This window comes from Aphelocoma coerulescens, chromosome 5 (assembly GCF_041296385.1).
Source record: "Aphelocoma coerulescens isolate FSJ_1873_10779 chromosome 5, UR_Acoe_1.0, whole genome shotgun sequence".
NCBI classification, from domain to species: domain Eukaryota; kingdom Metazoa; phylum Chordata; class Aves; order Passeriformes; family Corvidae; genus Aphelocoma; species Aphelocoma coerulescens.
Genome location: NC_091019.1, coordinates 57,701,914 through 57,711,363, shown reverse-complemented (window position 1 = coordinate 57,711,363; position 9,450 = coordinate 57,701,914).

Below are 9,450 nucleotides of genomic sequence, written 5' to 3'. Positions count from 1 at the left end.
CAGGACTCTGAGCAACCTGATGTAGTTGAAGATGTCTCTGCTTATTGCAGGGGGGTTGGACTAGATGACCTTTAAAGATGTCTTCCAACCCAAACTATTCTGTGATTTGTTTCCCTGATTTCTGTTCCTGATATCTAGGCACCAGCATCCCTGGCCATGAAGTGTGGTGTGGCGAGCCTGTTACCTGGGCAAGCATGTGTGCTGCCACAGCAGGGGCTGGCTGGAGGGCAGCCAGGGGATGCCTGGGTGACAGCAGTGGCTGTGGGGGGCCTTTGCAGAGGGTCTGTGAGGGCTGTGCCGTCCCTTGCTTAGATAGCCTCAGTGGGAAGCATCTTCTGCACACATCTGGATGAGATTTGGGTTAAAGCAGTTGCCCTGCAGGCGGAAAATCAAAATATTGTGGTCTTGCAGAGCCTATCTCTTCCCTCTTTCTTGGGAAGCTGATGTGGGGTGGGGAGTGGGGCAGGTAGAAAGTCCAAGTGCCTGGTTACTGTGCTTGGGACAATTTCTGTTTTACATCTGATAGCTTTGGTCTAATGCAAAATGTAAAAAAAATGGTCCAGAGATGTAAAGCTGAGTGTGAACTGTGAGCTTTGCTGGTGCTGCTGATGCCCACACTCAGCACCTGTGTGGCCGTACAACTTTTGGAGGGGCTGTGCATCTATGGAGGTCCAGGGTGGGGACATCCCCCAGCAGCAGACATGGTCTGGGGCCATGGTTTTTACTGGAAGGAGGTGCCCAGGTGAGCTGGCACAATGCTGGAGAACAGATGCTTCTCCTGGTCTGTGCTTTTTGGCAGGCATCCTATCTGCTGGCACTCACACTTTCCTCTCTTGGAACTCTTTTCCCAAGAAGTCCATGGTAGCAGGGAAAAACCTCATCCCCAGCAATGTCTGCCAAAACAGGAAGCAGAAGTGGAGGGGCCGCCCTGATGGGCAAACCCATGATCTCCGGTCTCTTGAAAACATTGATTCGTATCACGCCAGCCTTTGGCTGCGCTGGGCGGAGGGTTCCTCTCTGGGATTGCCCCAGGGTTGGGTCCCCTTGCTCCGTGACAACCAATGACCAGAAATAACCATGTTCATGGGATGGAAATTCTGGGTCACATGAGTCTGAAAATCATCAGAAACAGTGCAAGATTTGGCCCTGGAGTGCAGAAACTTTCTCTGTATTTCATCACCTCCTCCAATGCCAATGTGAAAGGGAGGGGAGGCAAGGTTTGAAATCAGCAGTTAGAGCTGGTTTGGGGACAGTGCAGTGCAGCTGGAAGTGATCCTGATGCTGCATCCAATGACCTTTTCATGCAGGAGGTGAAGGGATATGGCTCCTGGGAGGAACCAGGGTGGCTGGTGTGGTCCAAGGGTTACACACACCCACGCACACGCACGCACACACAGATCAGGGCATGGCTGGCAAGGCAGTGTTTGTGATTGTCTGAAGGCAGAGGATGATGTCGTGGATGCAAGGGGGAACCTGGGGCTGGTTCTTCACATCCTCAGTTATGTGATCCCTGAAGGGTGCAGGGGTGTCTGTCACAGATGTGTTGGGAATCTGCATTGGGAAGTGGCTCAGTGACACATCTCAGAGCCACTGAAACCTCTCTTTAAATATTCAGGGAGTCTTTGCACTTGGCTCAGACAAATGTCTCATCCCCAGCTTAGCACTGGGGGCCCTGACTGTAGGAGAGTCTTGCAGCTAGGGATGGGGGAAAGTCCAAGGGAGTCGGATGCTCAGCTGGTGTTAGCAAATGTAGCTGCAGATCTGTGGGTGTCCTGGGTTGTTTTCTTGCCTAAATGTTTGTACAGAATGATTTACGTGGGATCCAAATTAGATTCATGTAGTGGGATCTGCTGCTGGGCCTCATCTTTATCTGTTTTAAGTTAACTTCAGTGGGGTCAGGGCATTTCTGCCAGCAGAGAGAACAAGAAGCATCTTTTAATTTGGCCTTAAATTAAAAACCTAGAGGTTAGGTGTCATCCTCTGGGTGCCCTTGTTTACCCAAACCAAATGTATCAGAGCACTTTGACCTCCTCCTGATACACCAGCCCGACACTGCTTGTCTATGTAGCCTGATTCCAGAGACAGGTATCTTGTACTTACTTAAATAATATTGGGTAGGGCATAACCCTGTTAAACCAGGCTGCCCATCTTCCAGTGCTGCACAGGAGTTTTTCTGTGCTCTGTAACAACTCAGTGCACTGCATAGAACTACACTGATACTCTGTGTTTATAGTTTATGCTACCTAAGAAGTTAACTGAAGTTTGCAATCCCTGGAATCCAGGGATTTATGCCTGACTTCTCTAATACACAGGATATATTTCTCACCTGAAACTTACACTTAAAAGCCAGATGTACTTCAGAGATTTGTAACTGTTTTGCAGCTGCTTCCTTAAATTTGAACAGTGACTTGCATGGGATTGTTTCCCCCTTCTCTATTGAGCATCAATCTCTTTGCCAGTCCTAATATCCAGATTTAGCTGAGCAGGAGCCTGCAAATGGGATGTGTCTCTACTAGAAAAAGTAGTAAATTCTTTGCATTACACAATGAAAGGTTTACCTGTAAAAATGAAGATACTATCAACAAGAAGCATTTATAATGAGATTATTTTTGAAGTGTGGTTTTAATTCCCTCTTTCAAGATGCTGAAAAGCTATTATCCTCATTGCCAGCTAAAGGTGTGTCAAGAAGCAGATTGTCAGGAGAGTAAAGATGTTCTTCCTGGAGTCCATTAATTTGATATGCTTATTCATTGAATGGTATTTGAGATTTTTGTTTAAACTTGTTTTCTTTACCTTTATTACCAGACAGGGAAGATAGTAATTTTCCTGTGGGACTGTCTATGAGCTGAGCTCATTTGTACTAAGCAATTCCAGCTGTGCATGTTTCAGAGCAGAAAAACAGCAGCTTTGGTGCAGGTGGCTGGCAGCAGCTTTCTGGGTAAGCAGGCATTCTTTGCCACCTTCTGCTGGGAATATGGGGCTATCTCCTGGAGCTGGTGAGGCACACAGGCCCAAGTAGAGGTGCCTGAATTGTTGCTTGAGAGAGTCAGAAAATACTCTCAGGGTGAGGTTAGACTGCAAAATCAGGTCAGGTAATACCCAGCAGCTTTTCCATGTGGGATGGGGTGTGCAGCAGCCTGGGGAGGGGAATAGGGAAGGATGTCTCTAGGGTGGCTGACCTCCCTGCAGTGCTTGGGGAGGCATGTGAAGTAGTATGTGCTGTGACCTGATTGCATGTGCTTGTAGCTGATTGCTTTTCATCCTCCTGTGCTGGGAAATAGCTCTTTTATTTCTGTTCACTGTGGGATAATTTTATAGAAGTGGGGGCATGTGCAAAAAGGGGTCGCAGAAGAGGATTTGGGCCTCTCATTAAAATGTGAGGTAAAAGACCAAGAGATCACACCTACCACATTTGTCTGTCTCTTTCCTATAAATTTTGAGGTCAGCAAAAGGAATGAAAGTTTGGGGTCTGAAGGCTGGCTTAGCTCTGCAGGCCAGAGCAATGTCAGCTCGGTCATGAGGGGACCCAGTTCCTCTCCCTGAGTGCAGGAATGTGACAGGTCAGCAAGCTGTGGAGGAACTTGCTGGCTCCAAAGGCGCTGTCACTGCTCAGCAGCTGGGACAGAGCAGCCAGTAAGTGGTTGGAGGTCTAGAGGCGGTGGATCCAACTCTCAAGACTGTTGTGTATTTTAACTCTGATTACTTGGGTCAGCTTGTAACAATATTACTTCCAACTGATTGAGGTGTCTTCCTCTCCGGTATTCACGATGACTACAAATAATAAAAGCAGGATTTCTTTTCCTCCATCAGCAACTAGGCTCAGAAGAGCTATGTGTATACATCCAAGTATTGGCCTTCCAGGATAGGAGCAGGGTAGTGGTGAGGGACAGGAGCAGGGCCTGGGCAATGGGGCTCTGAATTCACCAGCAGATTGTGTCACACAGTGCTTACTACTGAGGGAAAAGTTCCTGTGGCAGGCCATGCCTTGTGTAAGAGACACTACACAAGTAGTGGTGGGCAAAGACTGGATACCCCGGACTTCTCCCTCCAGACAATAGTGGAAATCACTAGGATGAAGTTTTGCTTTCTCTTCCAGTTTCTGTATGAGTCAAGAGAACCTCCTAGACTGCAGCTAACTGGAGTTCTTCTAGATGCCCTAGGGCCCACAAGTGAATGGAAACTACCCCGGGATGCAAGTCTGAAACCTGTCTGTCTGAGGGGACTGTTGTTTTTAGCCAGTCTGAGACACCTGTTAGACTACAGGATATAACCTCTCATTTTTCTTATTTCATGAACTACTTCCCTGCCTCAACTTTGTTTTCATTTGTGCTTCACAACCCTTGATGATTATGCATGTGTTAAGTTATATGGTTTTAAGTACAACATTGTTTGGCATTCAAAATTATCACAGAAGCACACCAAGGGACAGATATCTGCCGTCTTTGAAGCCTGCTTGTGGCCTTCTCCAAAGAATTCCATGTGCAGGTTATGTTTTGTGATAACTTTTCACTTGTATCTATGGAAGGTCAGCCTAAGGTTAAAGGGAACAACCAAGTCGGCCAATTCTAGTATTGTCTTACTCCTTGAAAGCAACATGTAAACCCAAGATCTTAAAGCCAAACAATATGGAATATTTTTTAAAGTACTAAAGCACTTAACTAACCTAGTGTTCTCAGATCCAAAAAGTTTCCTTTCTCCTGCAAAATACTTTGTCCTTTCCAGCATGGACCCTGGTACCACAGGTAGAAGCCTGCCCTTGTGCTGAGAAGATTGATCTGCTCATGATTTTTTGAATCCAGCTGTGAAAGCCAAGCAGAACCATGTTCAGCAGAAACATCCATGGCAGCAGTTTATCCTCATCCTCTTGTCATTGTCCTGCCTCTGTTGTCTTCCTCTCCAAGTGGTGAAAACACATTTTTTCCTAGGTTGGTTTGAAGGAGGTTGGTGTTGGAGGTCTGATCTGCAGCAAAGCTGTGATTTGATAGCTTCGACAGTATGAACCCTTCTTGGGAACTTTGCTACCAATGGTACCAGCCTCACATGATGATAGTTTTGTCCTCTCTGGTCATATGTGGATGAAGCTAATCAAAGAGAGCTTTCCTGATTTTGGTTTCTTCTGGCATTAGAGATACTACATGTCTGAGTAATGAGCCAGTAGTTCAAACCTGACAGGAATGTCCTAAATCTTCATCAAAGGAAGAGCTTGTATTCAAGCATGGTCTGCATCCCCATCCTGGTATTTCTGCTTGAGGAGTGGTTGTGGCTGAGGCTGATGACACCTTTGCTGTGATATTCTGGTAGAGGAGGCATCTGTCCCTGAGGCTGTCCTGGCACCCTCCTCTGGCATTTGAGCAAGGGAGGTGTGCATTTCTGTGGTTGCTCTGACATGGAGAGGGAGGAGGGATTCATGTCAGAGGTTTCTGGCTGGGGGCAGCTGTCCCTGACTTGCTCACAGTGGGCAGGAGACATCACGTGCTGGAAGGAAAGTCCCCTTGACCCGACAGCCCTGGCAGCCAGCTATTCCCAGTTTGATAATCCCTGGACCTTCAGGCAGGCAGGCAGGCATCTTCATAGCCTGGGAAAAGTCACCCTCCCCCATGGATTGGAGGGAGTGATATTGTCCCTGTGTTTGATGCTACTTGCAGTCTGATGGGCATCCTCCACATCTGGCATATGATGACTTAGGGAGGAACAACAGGTACTGAGGGAAGGGTGTAGCTTTTCCTTTCCACCTGAAGGAAACCAGAAGTGTTTTTCCTGTGTGGAAGTCCAGTCATCTCACCACAACTCAGCCCAGGTGAGTGGGAGCTCACACTTCCTGCTATCCCACTCCTGTTGGGAAATGGATTGCCTGTTGTAGGGTCACAGCACCAGGCTTGGGGTTCAGAGCAGATCTGGAAGAGCTCTTGGCTGGGGCCATTGTGGGGGATTCCCAGCTGCCTGTAGCACAGATGTTCTGAAAAACACAGCTGCTTCAGAGACAGTTCAGGGATCCTCTGACAGAAAAGCACCTTTATTTTTAGCACCCCATTTTTAAGGTACTCCAGCATCCCGTAGTCCTTTCTTTATACCAGCTTACTCTTGTTTCTTTCTATAACACTGCTTCTCTGTTTACAACTTCCTAATGCCTTTGAGGTTCAGCATGAAGACACAAGGGCTAGCTTTCTGTGAAGCCAGAAAAACGTGTGTGTGTGCTTCCAAGACGCAGATTGCTTTTCTTACAGTGCTCCTGCATTAAATAGGGGTCTCTAAGTTGGGGATGCTTCTTACTTGTATGCCCTCAGAGGCTGGCACAGCCAGGGGCTGAGGGAAGGCAAATGGGAACTGCCTCAGCAGTTAAGCTACAAGAAATGGTGCAAGGAGCCACGTCCCAAGCAGCATCCGACACCTGTGCTCTCTGCAAGTGGCTGAGTGCTCCAGATGTGATAGCACACAGCTGTGCTGTGCAGCACAGGGCTGGGTGTCCTGACAGACCTGCCCTGTCAGCTGAGCCCTGGAACTGCCAAAACCACCTGGTGGCAGTTGTGTCAGCAGCTCCCGTGGTGTGGGAGGAATGTGTCCATCCGTATTTAAGAGCTGGGACTGGGCCATGCCTGTCCTCACCAGTGCTCAGCTGTGGATCCTCTCCGGTCACCCATGGCTGTGCCTGGGCTGGCACAGGGCTTGTGTGCAAGGGATGAGAGGCCTAATTTTAGATCAGGGAATGAAACACTGGAAAGGTCACTGGATGGGACCAAATTCCAACTGGCCCTCATGATAGCAGCAGCATCCTATTTAGACTAATCATGATCTCTTTTCACTGCAGTTGTTTTACCCCAGTCCAGGCACCTTCCCTGCCTCCAGGCTCTCTCTCAGGGCATCTCTTTTTGCCCGGCAGGAAAGGCATCCCATAAACTCCACATCACAGGATGGTGGAAAGTACTGGGGGAAAGCACGTGGGAAACTGCAAAAGCAGTACTTCTCTTTGAGGTCTTGAAAGTGAACAGAAGAAGTTCTTCTGTTTTGAACTTCCTTGTGGGTCCTCAAGGTTTACCCCTTCCTTTTCCTGGCCTCTCTCCTGTGGCATTCTGTTCATGTGCCCAAGGAAACTTGGGCTTGATGAGTGGCAGAGAGGGAAGTTTCCAGGGGAAGTCCAAGCAGCCATGAGGACAGCCCTCTGACTCAGTAAGGAGCTCATTGTTTATCTTTCACTGTTGAAATCAACAGAGTTTTTGCTGCCAAATTTACTGGTGGTAGAATACAGCCCTTCATTTCTTTGTAAAGAGGGGCATATTTCTGAATGAGATTTACAGTCCTCCCGAGGACTGAAATTCCCACTGATCTTGCAATGAAATAGTCCTTTTCTCAAAAAAATATCTGAGGAATCTTGTTAGATCTTCAGGACAATAATTTCATCTTTTGCCTCCCCTGTCTTGGCACAGCCTGCACCATAGGGCTGGGTAACGTGCTTTGTACATATTTGTTCTCTGGGACTTTTCCCAATAACACAGTGGCCAGACATGGATCCTTCCTAAACCACTTGCTAAATGAATGGGGTTGTCATAATTATTTTGAACATCACCCTCAGAGAAAAGAGGAAAATATCTAAAATAAGTAAATATGAGTGCTGGATATGAAATCCAGTGCTGCGATGTCTATGTAAAGTCAATAATTTGGATGCAGTATGTAAAGATAAGCCCCATGCATGTGTTTTAAACTCCTTTGGGCTTCTCTCCACCTGCATCAGGAAAAAGCTGCTTCACTCATAAGAGGTTGAAAGGGCAGTTAACTGAGGAAAATAATATTCCTTTGAGGGGTCTGTTTGGTACACCCCATGCAAGCATTTTCCCAGAAACACAGCTGGAACAGCAACAATGCAATTCATTTTTCTTGCTGTGACTAAAACAATGGCATCTAAATCCATACACCAAGGCTGAAGGTCAACTGATTGTGAAGACACAGCAGTTCTTGTTTGCAGTGGATTGTGAATAACTTTGGGAAACAGAATAATATTGCTGTGAGTTGTCATGCCTGTCTGCAGGCAGTTTTTTTAACTCACAATTTTCTCCTGCTTTGAATGTTTAATAGAACAAAATTAGACATCCATTCAAGTATTCCTGCCCTGTTACAAGGCAAAGAAATCTTTTTTTTTTTAAATTAATTCACTTAGGATACACAACCTTGAGCTGTCTCAGTATTTAATCACTTGCAAAAGGCATTTTGGGGGAAATGAGAAATCCCAGACCCAAGGGTCAGGCCAAAAGCAGAGGAAATGGTATGTTCATGTTCAGCCTCCTCCCTGCAGGCAGTGCTGAAATGTCACATGTGGAATTCCATTTGGTGCTTCCAAATAACAGCTCCATGCTGAGCTTGCTGGGAGAACATCTTACCACAGGCAAATCCAGCCTGGCCTTTGGGCTGTTGTTTCTGTCCATGTCCGCTCGCAGACAGCGCTCCCGTCATCCAGGGGAGCGCTCTGTTTCAGAGGGTGACTAACAGCTGCTTAGCAAGGCACAGGGTGGATTCAGCCTTGAGACCACTGAGGGAAAGAGGCACCGTGGGCTTTTGATGGTGCTTTGGAGGCTCAAGGCCCATTTGTTTAAAGAGCTCTCAAGATGAAAGCATGACCAATTCATTCCTGCACTGCAGCTGGGGCTATGAGGGGAAGATGACGGTCCACAAGTGCATGACGTGCTTTTGGAGACAAAAGCCACCAGACTTTTGGCCTTGTGCCTCTTCATGAATCCCTGATGATTAATTCCATGATTGCCTCTTATCCACTCAATGACCTTCTATTCATAGCACAGTTCTTTCAGAAAATATTTTTTCCCCAAGTTTTGGACAGAAGTATTGAAAAGTTGTGAGCTCTCTCACTCAGGAAATGATCCCCAGCAGTTTGTGCCTTGCTCAAGGTGCTGGGCTTCTGTGATGAGTTTGATTTTCCCTTCATTTCAGTTCTGGGATTCCCATGATGTGCTTCACCAGGAAGTGCTGTTGGAAATGAGCCACCTGGTCTAGTGAAAAGTGTCCCCATTCATGGCAGGTGGGTTGGAATGAATTGATCTTTGGCATCCCTTCCAATCCTAACCATTCTGTGATTCTGTAAAAGCCCCTGATGGTCGGGATGACACGCTGTCCTCAGCAGTCCAGCCCTGTCAGCAGTAGTGGTGGTTTTGCTGCTAACTTGGATCTACTTACAGCAGTAGAAGCTTCTCTATGCCTGACCCCCACAGAAGATGGAGAGGAGCACATTCCTTCCCTTTTGCAGGCATTTTTTAACCAACTGAAAGACAATTATCACATCTGTGCTCTGTGCCTCCTCTGGAAGTACTTCCTTAGTCCATAGACAGAAAAAAATTGAGGGCCACTGCTCTACACTGACCAATATTAAGCAAAGCTCTCTTTATCTGTGGATGCAGTTCATTTAATCATTCCTGTTTTCTGGGCTTTCTTTTGATTCTGAGCCTCTCT